Genomic DNA, 16,056 nt, shown 5'->3' on the forward strand with positions numbered 1-16,056 from the left:
GCTGCTGAGGAAGAGAATCACCACATTCTGTCTGAGTACAGTCTGCCAAAAAAATTTTTATCACATCATGCTAAGGTAAAGTGTTTTTCATTCAAAGCTGACAAATTCTGAATTCAAGCACACAGGCCAGAGTATGAATACTTAAATGGTTTCTGTTCCTTCTTTTGTTTGAAAACCGGATGAATAATTTGGTGCTAATAAAGGGCCATTTGCTAATTTCATTTCACCCTACAGTTCAATGTGCAGCCCTAATGTTTTGTTTTGCTCTTTGTTTCTGTTCACATGAATGCATGTATGGCCCTCACAGGTGTGTTTTTAATATAATCAATATTATGAAGCCATCAGATCAAAGAGATAAAGCCACAGACTTAACAGCTACCTAATCAAGCAAAGGCAGAAGCTCAGAAAAGTGCATGTCATCCGTTGTGTAAAAAACTAAATAACCAGAAATGAAATTTCCTTTCTTCACTTGCTTGTTTCCAGACTGGTAATCTTTACAACAGGACAGAATGAGGAAGATTTGTGGTAGGCCCCAGAGAGCCAAATTAAACAATGCCTTCTACATCAGTGCCCAGCTTTTTCTTCTCTGTTTTGTTTCTTCCCACTGAATATTATCCTTCAGTCAAAGGGAAGCAGTGCCAGCCTAGCAAGCCTTGACAATTAGTGAGCTGAAATATAGAAGGAATTCTTGGTAAATAAAGAAGAAAATCAAGATTTTTAATCAAACAAGCCAAGAAGAAAGAATCTTAATTACCATTGTCTGCAGTCTTTAGTCATTCCAAAGAAGGATACGTGTCTTGACAGACAGGCTTGTAAAATGAATGGAAATAAATAATGAAGACACCGGTAGCCTATCAATACGAGAAAGGTAACATAGACTTAGTCTGATACCATTCTGTCTATAAAAAATATCCTAAGTAAGTTGTCAGAACATATATTTCTTTGAAATCTTTGTGGCAGGAAGCTTTTGACAAGTGGTACCAAAAGGATTAAAGGAAGAAAAAGTGTCAAAACAAAGATAATTGTAGATTATAATTTCTATCCCACCATCAACCTCAGCCTGGACGAGTCCACACAAGAGATCCACTTCCTGGACATTACGGTGCTAATAAGCAATGGTCATATAAACACCACCCTATACCGGAAACCTGCTGACCGCTATTCCTACCTACATGCCTACAGCATTCATCCAGACCACACCACACGATCCATTGTCTACAGCCAAGCTCTACGATACAACCGCATTTGCTCCAACCCCTCATACAAACACCTGCAAGATCTCTATCAAGCATTCTTACAACTACAATACCCACCTGCGGAAGTGAAGAAACAGATTGACAGAGCCAGAAGAGTACCCAGAAGTCACCTACTACAGGACAGGCCCAACAAAGAAAATAACAGAACGCCACTAGCCATCACCTTCAGCCCCCAACTAAAACCTCTCCAATGCATCATCAAGGATCTACAACCTATCCTGAAGGATGACCCATCACTCTCACAGATCTTGGGAGACAGGCCAGTCCTTGCTTACAGACAGGCCCCCAACTTGAAGCAAATACTCACCAGCAACCACACACCACACCACAGAACCACTAACCCAGGAACCTATCCTTGCAACAAAGCCCGTTGCCAACTGTGTCCACATATCTATTCAGGGGACACCATCATAGGGCCTAATCACATCAGCCACACTATCAGAGGCTCATTCACCTGCACATCTACCAATGTGATATATGCCATCATGTGCCAGCAATGCCCCTCTGCCATGTACATTGGTCAAACTGGACAGTCTCTACGTAAAAGAATAAATGGACACAAATCAGACGTCAAGAATTATAACATTCATAAACCAGTCGGAGAACACTTCAATCTCTTTGGTCACTCAATTACAGACCTAAAAGTTGTAATTCTTTAACAAAAAAACTTCAGAAACAGACTCCAAAGAGAGACTGCTGAATTGGAATTAATTTGCAAACTGGATACAATTAACTTAGGCTTGAATAAAGACTGGGAGTGGATGGGTCATTACACAAAGTAAAACTATTTCCCCATGTTTATTCCCCCCCTCTACTCTCCACTGTTCCTCAGATGTGTATGGTAACACCCATTGTTTCATGTTCTCTATGTATATAAATCTCTCCACTGTATTTTTCACTGAATGCATCCGATGAAATGAGCTGTAGCTCACGAAAGCTTATGCTCAAATAAATTTTTAGTCTCTAAGGTGCCACAAGTCCTCCTTTTCTTTTTGTAGATTTAGCGTGGTGTGTGCTTAATCTACAGCAGCTGGTCTTGCAGCTCAGCACAGTCTTTTCAGTTAAACATCAAAAAGGTGTTCTTTCCCTTGCTGTCTTGAATTTACTTCAGATCTTAATTTACCATAATGTTTTTGCATTTTCAGTTTATTAACAAAAGATCTGTAAAGATCAAGGGAATGCACCAGGGCCTCAGTTCTATTATACCAGTGACCCTTCAATTCCCCTGACAGATGTATTTGCATATCCTAAGTGGCCCCATATGATCACAGATAGATCAACAGTTCTTTCATCATACACTGATTGTGGGCCTATTCTAACTTACCCTGTCATGTAAAATATTCTGAGTATTTAGAGATAAAGCTCTGCAATGTAAGTGTATTGAATTGCAGTCTATTTGTAGATACACTTAAATAAAACCAGTGGATTGCTATGCATTTACTTGTTACATGTACCCTGTTACTATGATTTGTATTCTACTTTATAAGAAAATTGAATATTCCTAATGCATCCTAGCAGAGAAAGGCATGCACTTACATAGCATTTCTTCCATAATGCATTAACAGTGTTTTTTTCCCATATGTAGATTATTGAATTATTTCAGCTGCAAAGGGAAAAAGCACAACATCTTCTCTGAAATGGGCTCGTGTGTAAACAGTCAAGAGAAGTTTACTTACTGTGCATCTTAGAAAATGTGAAATATCCACGTAGCAAATGAAATATTGCATTTTTCAAATCAAAGCCTGCTTAATAATAATTAAATAACCATTTAATTATTCTCTAAATGAATATGAATGGCTTCTTCTTAATTACTTTTTCAGTAATGCCAAGTTTAATTAAACCATTTACAGGACATAAATAACAATGTAACTATGTGAACAAAAGGAAAAATAGGGATGCTGTTGTATCAGCATATACACTGCAAATGTTATACAAGGATGATCTCAAATTAACAGTGAAAATAGAAAAAAAATAGCAACAATGTTTTGGATCATTACTTCTATTCCTGTGCAGATGATTTCTCCTTTTTTCAATTAATGTAATGCTTACGTAAAGGAGTCTGAACTCCTTTATTTATCCACAGAAACAATACAGGCAGTGGTAGCATGTGTGTCTACACAGGGTCACAACACATCTCAATTCTAGCAGGAACTCACGTTTATACTTAATAATAATTTGCTGTTCATCCTGAACCACAAAGTACGTTGCAATAATTAATTACATTCACAACAACCATTCCTGCTTAACAGAGAGGAAAACTGAGCTACAGAGGCATTAAGTGACTTAATGGGAGGGAGGACTTGATGTTCTCTGGCCCATTGAGTACACAGGATTACAGGGGTCCCCTGGGTTCACAAAAAGGGGTCATTGAAGGCATCTACTGAAAGCATATGTCACAACGATCATCATAATCATTGTGAAATGTATGTGCAGATAATGTGTAAGGAGTTATGTACGATAGTGAAAATTACATTCATAAGGCCATGGCAATTAAAGGCAGGTCACTCAGAGGTAGAACAGGTTTCTCCAGATAGAGGTGGTAGGCATTTCTCTCTTTCTCTGACTACTGAGTATTGTGTATCTTACAGTGGAAGTCTATTTGCACATTGAGTCAAATGTTAATTAATAGATCGTGAGTGCAGCAGGAAAAAGAAAAAAATAGGAGGGGTTATCTGTTCACAAGTAAAGACAATCAACTCTTGGGGATACAAATGAGGCTATGGAGGTACACCAGGCGTCCCTCAGCCTGGGAAGACAAGCTGCTAAAGGGCTTGATCTCATGAAAGGAGAATTTGAGCTATCCTGAATGAAAATGCTGGGAAAAGGAGGTGGGGGTAAGAATCCTGTAGCGGACATGGAAATGTCTTGAAAGTAAAGTTTAGGTCTATAGAGCATGTTATGATTTTGTTTTAAATATAACCATTTGTTTCCAATATTTTTATTCACTATCAATCAAATCTCTGTTCTTTGATGATGATAAGCTGAGAGTCCCTGGAGTTTTCAGTGGAATAGGGTCTGAGCCCTCCAGAGGGAGTGTTGCAGGATGCGGTAGTTGGTGTGTGCCTATTGCTAACCTGTACGGCGAGAGCGAAGCCTGGAAGGCCGTGCTTGTGTTGCCAGGGGCTGGTGGAGTCAGGGAGCTGATCCACACACAGACAAGACTTCCTCACTCTAAGGGCAGGTGGTAGCGAGCTGTCCCATAAACCTGGATATCCCTGGGAAGTGTCACATAGAGAATGTAAGTGACTTTTCCAAGGTTGTAAAGAAGCAAAGCTGGGAATAGAATCAAAATTGTATTCAAGCCCTGTATCTTTAGGTTAGGAGGGTGGCTTAGTCCCCTTCCTCATTCAATCCTTGGCCTCTTTGTGAAGAGTGAGGACAGTGGTGCTGACTTGAAAATGAAGTGTGTAAAGGGTTGCTTAAACTGAGGCACAGCAGACACTTCAAGAGAGATTACAATTTTCTTTACAATTACAACTCCATTGTATTTTATTATGCTACTGTGCAAATCACTTTATAAAGTCCATGCAACTGTATATATTGCTTGCAATTTGGTCCAGTAATTGAAAACCTATAATCATAGGGAGTCAGATTCTGAGATTCTTATTCCTTTCTCTCTCAGTCTTTACTTAGGCAAACGCCCATTGAAATAAAAATCAATGTGAGTTTGCCAAAGTAAGGACTAAATAAAATCTGAGTAAGGACTATGGGATTTGGCCCAGATTCTTAAGACATTTTCAGAGTGTGATATGAAGCTGCACAGCATGTCCAGGACTTTGCCATCATCGGAAAACATCTGTAGTTTGACCAATAAGATAATGAGTCCATTTCCATGGAAATTGATTCATTATTGTACTGGACTGCATTTCAGAAAGATTTTTAAAATGTTTATCAAAATTCAATAAATTGAATGAATTGTTGAGTTCAGCCTGTTTTAAAAAAACACACTGGGACAGGAATCAGTAAATAAAGACTCCCTATCATTAATTTGGCCCTATGTCTGGAAACAGGGAATGTTGTCAATATGGATTATGTATGAAGAAATGTATTAGTGGGCCAAAATTATCTTCACTTAATTTGCAAGTTTTGAAGCTGCAGAGCAGTCACCTCTAACTATCATATTTAGGAAGGAGGGAATCTCTCATGTGAGATGTATCTGTGGTTGTCACAGGCTAAATGACTTTAGATAACAAAGTTTGCAGCTCTCTCACACAGTTAGAGATCCGACTTTTAGTTAATACTATTTATCTGTGCCAAATATTGCGGATTTTGGTGGTCCAAAAATAAGAATGAATGATTCCACTGAAATAGATTCAAGCAGGAACGTGAAGGGCCATATTCTCTCCTGAGCCTGAGATCTGCTCAGTGCAGCAGAGGACGGAGGTGAGGACTTAGAAAACCAGTTATGGATTCTTCATATTGAGAGCTGGTCTGTGCGAGCCCCAGTGATGCTTGGAGATGGGCTTCTCCATGATACAAACAGGGGTAGGGTCCTTAGTGGACCATAAAACAGTAGAATATCTGAATAGTAGAACTCCACTCCATTGTGCTCCCTCCCTAATTTTTTCCCTCCTTGATGTGCCCCCTCGAATGTTGATGGGCAAAGGCTGGCTGGTGCAAGACTGAGCTTTGGAACATCTACATCAGCGAGGAGTTCCCACATAGAGCAATTTTCTATTGGGCATTTGCAGCCAGATATCAGGTCATTTGTGCTGCCTGGAAAGTGCAAAGAGACTATATCTGTTTAGATAATCTAGACCCAAAATTCTTGGTGTTTACCCTTTTAAAAATATTTCCCTTAAAAAAAATAATAAAGCACAAAGGACAAGACCTGAATATCAACAAAAATATAGACTTGCAAACAGAAAACTTTGTTAAAAAAGAGTTAAAGTTGAAATGATATTTCATTGGAGTCCAGGAGCACCCAACACACTGTTACCCTTCTCACAACAAATCTAATATTTTTTTAAAAGCCCAAACTTCAGAATGTCTGGAAATGAATAAGTATGCAGTGTAATTGCAGCATTCTTGGTCCCAAGTAAGAGATCTGTCCAGAGGCAGAGCAACCACAGCAAACCAGTTAATCAATCCCCAAATTTAACACTTTTAAGAAAAATTCTACCTTCAGTTGATCTGTGGCACACAAAATTTCAAGAAAATTGTTTTCTTTTTGGGGAAGTTAGAAGGGAGAGTTGAAAATCTGTCTTATAATTGGATGGTAGTGTGAACTAGAACTGCTTGGAAATTTTTTTAATGAAAAGGTTTATCGTGGAAACTAAAGCTTTTGGGAAAACACCTCAGTTTTGACTAAGCTTTCTCAGTAGTGGTTTGGGCACTCACCAGGGATGTGAGCAACCACCATTCAAGTCCCTGCTCCAAATGAAATAGAGCAGGAACTTCAATATGGAGACATTATGTCCCTACCCACCAGGCTATAGAATCAGTCTCTGGATCTGCTGCTCACAAACTCTCCTGTTGGATCTACTGAACTTTCTATAACTCTTCATCCGGCCCGTGACTGATTGCAAAGCCCAGTGGTAGGTCACTCACCTGGGTTAAAGGAAACCGTGGTAAAAGTCCCCACTTCAATTAATATTTATCTATGAAATGTGCAACAATTCCAACAGAAGGGATTGACAAAGACCCAGCGTGAATCAGGCAGAGCAGGGACTTGAACCTTCATCTCTTGTGTTACAAGTGAGTGGGTCTTTTGTGCTCTGTTTTTTCAGGAGAAATTTTGAATGTTTTATTTTGTCGCAGCGCAGAATGGGAAAACTTTTGAAAGACAGTCATCGCAGTTAAGGCCAGAAAGAACACCTGCACAGTAAGCCCAACCTCTGATATCATACTATAGGAGTCTAAACTATTATGTGCCACAAGCAGGAAATAGGAGGAGCCAAGTGCAACAGTGCCTGAGGCCCCCACAATGGCAGGGTTGATTAATTGAGGCATACCCAGATAATCTTGGCAAGTGACCTGCACCCACCTGTTAGGGGGCTTATTCCTTCACCCACGTACTTCCCTGGTCCTTCTCGCATGAACAGAGAGCAACAATACCCGAAGTCCAAAGGTGGAAACAATTAGATGTTTATTGGGGTGAACTTCCAGCAAGAATGATTCCAGTTTCATTCCTTAGTGTCCCCCTTCCAAGCTCTGACACCACACAGCCTTACCTGTGTCCCTGTTCCCATTCCTGCCCTTAGCTAACCATGATTCCAATTTCCCCACCCTCATTCCCTGTTCCCATTTCCCCGCCCACACACACTTCCTGATTGACTGCAGACTTTATAGTAAAATTTGAGTTCTGCTTAGCTATACCTTAACCAATCATTTTCCTGAAATTTAACTAACCAATCCTAACATATTGTAACATGATTATTTAACCAATTATATCCCACCACCTTAATTAGTTTACACCCAGCAAAATTAATTATACAGCAGACAGAAACAATCACAGAACCACACAGAGATTATACAGACAAACAATGGCAAAGTGGGAACTATAATGACCAAACAATACAGAAGTGAGGATTTCACATCCCAGCTATTGATAAGTGAGTTCTTGCCAGACAGAATGCTATCAAACTAAGTTTCCTTTTACATTTTCTAGGCACTTCCCTTTCTCTGGAGGCGATAGGCATTATCAGGACAGGATTGTATTCCTAACAGCCCAATAGTACCTTATTTCAGTGTGACTAGGTTGGAATATGAGGATGTGACCATTCGCTTCCCAGCTTACGGCTGCCTCTGCTGCTTAGCCAAAGGCCTTAGCCTAAGAACAGGGCCTCAGATTGTCACAGTAAGAGAAGGCCCTTACACCGGCAGACAGTGATTTTGATTCTTTCTTTTATATCTCTATAACTAGCTAAGTGATAAGAATGACACCTAAATTCTTAGAGTATAGGCCTTTACAGACAGGCCTGAATATCTATATCCTAACACCACCCACGGCAGAGGAAGGTGAAAACACCCAAGTTTACTGCTAATCTGATTTGGGAGAAAATTCCTTGCTGATCCCTTGTATGGTGATCAGTTAGAGCCTGAGCGGATGAGAGAGAATCACCCAGGCAAACACCTGAGAGAGAGAATACTTAGTGCCTCCTCTGTGCTAGTTTAGGATTATTATTGTTTTAATTAAAACATGGATCTTGTAGGTTATATGTTGTTAAATATGTGTTGGCAGGGTTCAAAGACAGAAAAACGTGTTTTGTAAACTGTTTTGAGTTGAAGGATAGTGTGCTTCCTTAACACTTTCATAAAATGGAAAAACCATATTCTACCCACCTTTATTTTCAATCTTAACTACTGAGAAAATACCATTGCTTCATAATAATGTTCATTATTAGCTACATTATTCAATTGCATGACAATGTTTTGTACAATATTTATTGCAAATATGACATGGATGTTTTCATAGAAGAGCAATTTTTTTCTCATTGTTGGAAAAGTCCAGAGAAAGGAGTACTATAAAAAGCTAAATGTCTTCACAATATATGCTGTTTATTCCTTTGTGTATAAACTGGCTTTTCAGTTGAAGTCAATAAAATCAAACTACTGCAGCAGTGTAATACACAGACATTAGCATGAAGATGTCAGAAGCAGAGCTCTGATTTCCTGCACCATTGCTGAGTTGTAAAATTCAGACACTCAAGCTTCAGCACAAGTCTTTGATTTGTAAAAGTGGATTACATTTCTTAGAGCATTTGGCCCTCTGGAGGAGGTAGAAATGACTGAAAGAACATGAGGTACATCCTTTTCACATGTATTCCAGGCATTGGCAGGACACCAGTGGGAGTTTGCATAAGTATTTCAGTACACCACTACTCATGTTTATAGCTCTGGACATTATTACAGAGAAAGTAATGAAAGCAAATGAAATGCAAACATAAGCATGGTATTAGTCTGATGACCACTTATATAACTTTGTATATTTTCTGGTATGCACATGTCAGGGTTCCCTCCCTACTCTGAACTCTAGGGTACAGATGTGGGGACCCACATGAAAGACCCCCTAAGCTTATTTCTACCAGTTTAGGTTAAAAACTTCCCCAAGGCACAAATCCTTCCTTATCCTTGGATAGGTATTGCTGCCACCACCAAGTGAGTTAGACAAAGATTCAGGAAAAGGACCACTTGGAGTTCCTGTTCCCTAAAATATCCCCCCAAGCCCCTTCACCCCCTTTCCTGGGGAGGCTTGAGACTAATATGCCAACCAAATAGGTACATCAGATTCTTAAAAAACAGAAGTTTATTAGAAAGAAAAAAAAGTAAAAGAAGCACCTCTGTAAAATCAGGATGGAAGGTAACTTTACAGGGTAATCAGATTCAAAACACAGAGGATTCCCCTCTAGGCAAAACTTTAAAGATACAAAAAACAGGGATAAACCTCCCTCTTAGCACAGGGAAAATTCACAAGCTAAAAACAAAAGATAACCTTATGCACCTTACCTTATTTATTTACTCTTTTTGCAATATTGAGACTCATTTTAGGATGATTTTAGGAGAAGGAGTTTTCTGACCTGATGCTTCTCTGCTTCCCCAGAGAACACACAAACAAAGAGCACAACTAAAGCCTTCCCTCCTCCCCCCCCGCCCCCGGCATTTGAAAGTATCTTCTTTCCCCATTGGTTCTTTTGGTCAGGTGCCAACCAGGTTATTTGAGCTTCTTAACCCCTTACAGGTAAGGAGGAATTCTAGGCTACTCTTAGCTGTATGGTTATGACAGCACATATAACATATATGGTTATGACAGCACATATGACAGCACAGGAGTCATTATCTTCCCTTGTGAATGTACAATGGGTAAACAATGCATTCCAGTTACTGAAGACTGGAACAATGGACTGCTGAGAATTGCCTGCCATATTGTGCAGATGAAGAACGCATTGCATATGATTGATATATCCACCCAACTTTGGGTAATAGGAACATAGGAACTGCCATGTGTGATCAAACAAGTGGGTCATTTAGTGCAGTATCTCTGACAATAATCACTACCAGTTGGTTCAGAAGAAGAAATAAGAAACTCCATAGTGCACAATTAAGGAATAATTTAACCACAGGAAAAGTGTTTTCTTAATCCACCTAAATTATTGGTTGGTTTAGCCCTGAAACATAAGGGTTTGCATCATCTATAAGTATATCTAATATAGATGTGCCTAATGTTCTCTTAATATATAATGAGAACATCCATATATTCTTTCTTCTGCATAATTTAACCATAGATACTCTTATTATCACTATAAATGCCTAACCTTAATCCTCTTTTGAGACCTACTAAACTCTTGTCCTCAGTGTTATCATATGGTGATGAGCTCCACAAGCTAATTTCCTTTACAAGTATTTATTGTTACCAATTTAAAAATTGTTGTCATTTTAATTTTGTTTACTGTCCTCTTATCCTGGTACTATGAGAAAGGGTAACTAGGAGCACCCAACCTAACTCCTCTATACCTAGTAAACTGTATAGAAATTGGATTAGGCACTTTCAGATTCATTGGTGTCTTTATTTTATTGACCATCACTTTGTAAAATTAAAAGAGACATGAGGAGTTGGATTAATTTTTGTCTGTTTAAAACAAAAACAGACAATAAAACAACCACGCCTCCATTTTAATTTAGGTGGTTTTGGGGCTGCCTATCCAATTTCTTCCCTTCTTTTAAGTTTTGTTATTACAAATTATGAAGTATTACATATTACAGTAAACCTCAAAAAGTGCTAGATGCTCTACAAATACAAAGGATTATAGTACCTATGTCCCAAGGAGGTTACATTTGGAGGAAAAAGTAGCAAAGGACAGATAAAAGGGATAATATATACTAAGGTGAAGCTATACCACCCTCCATTGAAGTATTATAATATGTCTTCTGCAGGAAGTAAGCAGCACTTACTGATTCAAAAAGAAGAGAAGTTCTTCCTTCACTAACTCCTCAGACTAGCCAGACGTGATCTTTTCAGGGTGCCACTTTTTATAAGCATCAACCTGTTTTCTTTTCTCTGTAGAAAGTGCCAACTCCTATTGCCAACTCCAGTTCTCTGCTGATGGCACAATAAGAACACTGCATGCTTAGGTTCAGTGTGTCTTCATAGAACAAAGTAAAAAAAAAAGAGGGGGGGAAATAGGTAGGATACCCCAACTGAGCTAAAATTCAAAGAGATTTTTGTTTACTTAGACCCAATTTGGTCTATAATTCATCATGATTATCACTATTTATACATGGGGGAAGGATGAAGAGAAATCTCTGACTTCTCCTTATTGCAGTTGCTCCTTTGAGGGAGTGGAAGGAAGTAAGGCTCAGTGTGGCTGAGGTGGAGTGAAGATATGGTCTTCTAGAGGCTGATTGTAGCTGCCGGGGGCCTATCCTGATGCAGAGAGTAAAGAGAGGTTCTGGAAGCAATCTCAAAAGTAAGGAAAGGGGGATTATGCAAGATAGATCCTCTTGTGTGTATTAGGTATCTATGCTGCCCTCTCTTCTCACTTTAGTGAAAATTGGAGACCCAATAGATAATTGAGCCATAGTTCCATTGTGCAGCTGTGATTTGGATACAGGAAGCATGTGCAAGGTGCCTGTACCAGGTGTACAATATAGATCTGTGCTGTTTAGGTGCTCCTTTCACACATCTTAGCATGCAAGATGGGTATAGGTCATAGCCAGTGAAATTCCATGGATCCACCAGCCATAGGGTGACCAGATAGAAAGTGTGAAAAATCGGGACAGGGTGTGAGGGGTAATAGGAGCCTATATAAGAAAAAGTCCCAAATCGGGACATCTGGTCACCCTAACCAGCCAGCCACCTACGCAAACTCTCAGAGGCTACTGGATCTAAAAGATTGCAAGAGGGTATTCAAAATGGTTCAACTACAATTCCTCAGCTCTGGGTATTGGGGAAGATTTGATTTACTTAGACTGGGCCCAGGGACCAGAAACTGACCAATAGTGTGTTTTTGTTTTTGGTGGAGACAAATATCCCACATCACTGTATGTGGGTTCTCCTCTTTTTCAGACACTTCATAACACAATGTTTTTGCTTTTGTTACTTTAACTTAAAATCTTAGCAGACATGTCCACCCATAATGATTAATGACAATGAAAGGTAATATGATAATTAGCATCCTGTTAGAATCATAGAATATCAGGGTTGGAAGGGACCTCAGGAGGTCATCTAGTCCAATCCCCTGCTCAAAGCAGGACCAATCCCCAATTAAATCATCCCAGCCAGGGCTTTGTCAAGCCTGACCTTAAAAACTTCAAAGGAAGGAGATTCCACCACCTCCCTAGGTAATGCCTTCCAGTGCTTCACCACCCTCTGAATGAAAAAGCTTTTTCCTAATATCCAACCTAAATCTTCCCCCACTGCAACTTGAGACTATTACTCCTCGTTCTGTCATCTGCTACCACTGAGAACAGTCTAGACCCATCCTCTTTGGAACCCCCTGTCAGGTAGTTGAAAGCAGCTATCAAATCCCCCCTCATTCTTCTCTTCTGCAGACTAAACAATCCCAGTTCCCTCAGCCTCTCCTCATAAGTCATGTGTTCCAGTCCCCTAATCATTTTTGTTGCCCTCCGCTGGACGCCCTCCAGTTTTTCCACATCCTTTTTGTACTGTGGGGCCCAAAACTGGACACAGTACTCCAGATGAGGCCTCACCAACATCGAATAGAGGGGAACGATCATGTCCCTCGATCTGCTGGCAATGCCCCTACTTATACATCCCAAAATGCCATTGGCCTTCTTGGCAACAAGGGCACACTGTTGACTCATATCCAGCTTCTTCTCCACTGTAACCCCTAGGTCCTTTTCTGCAGAACTGCTGCCGAGCCATTCAGTCCTTAGTCTGTAGCGGCGCATGGGGTTCTTCCGTTCTAAGTGCAGGACTCTGCACTTGTCCTTGTTGAACCTCATCAGATTTCTTTTGGCCCAATCCTCTAATTTGTCTAGGTCCCTCTGTATCCTATCCCTACCCTCCAGAGTATCTACCTCTCCTCCCAGTATAGTGTCATCTGAAAACTTGCTGAGGGTGCAATCCACGCCATCCTCCTGATCATTAATGAAGATATTGAACAAAACCGGCCCCAGGACCGACCCTTGGGGCATGCCACTTGATACCGGCTGCCAACTAGACATGGAGCCATTGATCACTACCTGTTGAGCCCGACAATCTAGCCAGCTTTCTATCCACCTTATAGTCCATTCATCCAGCCCATACTTCTTTAACTTGCTGGCAAGAATACTGTGGGAGACTGTGTCAAAAGCTTTGCTAAAGTCAAGGAACAACACGTCCACTGCTTTCCCCTCAACCACAGAGCCAGTTATCCCATCATAGAAGGCAATTAGATTAGTCAGGCATGACTTGCCCTTGGTGAATCCATGCTGCCTGTACTTGATCACTTTCCTCTCCTCTAAGTGCTTCAGAATTGTTTCCTTGAGGACCTGCTCCATGATTTTTCCAGGGACTGAGGTGAGGCTGACTGGCCTGTAGTTCCCAGGATCCTCCTTCTTCCCTTTTTAAAAGATGGGCACTACATTAGCCTTTTTCCAGTCATCTGGGACCTCCCCCGATCACCATGAGTTTTGAAAGATAATGGCCAATGGCTCTGCAATCACATCCGCCAACTCCTTTAGCACTCTCGGATGCAACGCATCCGGCCCCATGGACTTGTGCTCGTCCAGCTTTTCTAAATAGTCCCGAACCACTTCTTTCTCCACAGAGGGCTGGTCACCTCCTCCCCATGCTGTGCTGCCCAGTGCAGTAATCTGGGAGCTGACCTTGTTCGTGAAGACAGAGGCAAAAAAAGCATTGAGTACATTAGCTTTTTCCACATCCTCTGTCACGAGGTTGCCTCCCTCATTCAGTAAGGGGCCACACTTTCCTTGACTTTCTTCTTGTTGCTAACATACCTGAAGAAACCCTTCTTGTTAGTCTTAACATCTCTTGCTAGCTGCAACTCCAAGTGTGATTTGGCCTTCCTGATTTCACTCCTGCATGCCTGAGCAATATTTTTATACTCCTCCTTGGTCATTTGTCCAACCTTCTACTTCTTGTAAGCTTCTTTTTTTGTGTTTAAGATCAGCAAGGATTTCACTGTTAAGCCAAGATGGTTGCCTGCCATATTTACTATTCTTTCTACACATCAAGATGGTTTGTCCCTGTAACCTCAATAAGCTCTCCTGGACTCTTTTCCCCCTCATGTTATTCTCCCAGGGGATCCTGCCCATCAGTTCCCTGAGGTTGTCAAAGTCTGCTTTTCTGAAGTCCAGGGTCCATATTCTGCTGCTCTCCTTTCTTCCCTGTGTCAGGGTCCTGAACTCTACCATCTCTTGGTCACTCCCTCCCAAGTTCCCATCCACTTTTGCTTCCCCTACTAATTCTTCCCGGTTTGTGAGCAGCAGGTCAAGAAGAGCTCTGCCCCTAGTTGGTTCCTCCAGCACTTGCACCAGGAAATTGTCCCCTACACTTTCCAAAAACTTCCTGGATTGTCTGTGCACCGCTGTATTGCTCTCCCAGCAGATATCAGGGTGATTGAAGTCTCCCATGAGAACCAGGGCCTGCGATCTAGTAACTTCCGTTAGTTGCTGGAAGAAAGCCTCGTCCTCCTCATCCCCCTGGTCTGGTGGTCTATAGCAGACTCCCACCACGACATCACCCTTGTTGCTCACACTTCTAAACTTAATCCAGAGATTCTCAGGTTTTTCTGCAGTTTCATACTGGAGCTCTGAGCAGTCATACTGCTCTCTTACATACAATGCAACTCCCCCACCTTTTCTGCCCTGCCTATAGAAGCTGCACTATTGTTAAATGAATAATTATGGATAATCCCTTCCTCCAAACATAACTACTATACTACATTGTGCCTGCACTGTGTGGTCACCTGTTGCATGCTGTCTCTCTCTTCTTCTTTCCCCACCCCCAACCAATAAATATTGGGGAAAAAATGAAAATGACTAGTTTTCACCTTGATGCATAATGGGAAAAATCTCAAAAAAACAAGTGAGATGGGAAAACTGTTTCCCATCCAACTCAAATAATAAAAAATATCCTGTGTAATACTAAATAATAGTAAACTTAAGTTAGAGGTGGAGGGTTAGAGTGAAATACTCAAGCTCTGAGAATATATATACCTCCTTTTAGGGAAAAGTGAACAAAACAGCCAAGAAGTAGAGGGTTTTATGGTGGAAACATCAAGTCAATGTTAACTGTGGCATATAAATTACAACAAGTGAACAGAGAATAGAATTCTTTAAGCTTCCATCCCGAGTATAGCTCTGTTCTGATTTGTGTATCTATGCAGGCTCATCTCTTTTTTTATTGCAGATTTTTACAGTGTGTTGATTGTACCTTACTTTGAGCTTGAAGCATACAAATCATGCAGTTGGATATGAGCAGCTAGGTGGGGTTTACTTTATCATGCATTTAATACTGAAAATGAATTGTATATTGTCACAGGGAAACCCATGAGATAATTTATGATCTCTGTGTTCAAATACATATTCAGAATCAAATAGAGTGAAATCCTGTCCCAATTGAATTCAATGGCAAGAGTCTCATTGACTTCAATAAAGATTTCCAGTGACTCCAATAGGACCAGAATTTCACTCATTAACTTTAGACATTATGTGACAGATTCAAAGCCTATTGAAGTCAGTGGAAACACTCATTATCGTCAATGGGGTTTGGATCAGACCTTATGTCTGTATTTTTCAGCTCAGCAATTTTGAGTATTTAATATAGTAGTTTAAAACTGACACATAGTGTAATGAAGCCTCAAAAATTTCATTTAAATCTGTTTAGTCATCTTGC

Source organism: Natator depressus, chromosome 3, assembly GCF_965152275.1.
Source record: "Natator depressus isolate rNatDep1 chromosome 3, rNatDep2.hap1, whole genome shotgun sequence".
Taxonomy (NCBI): Eukaryota; Metazoa; Chordata; order Testudines; family Cheloniidae; genus Natator; species Natator depressus.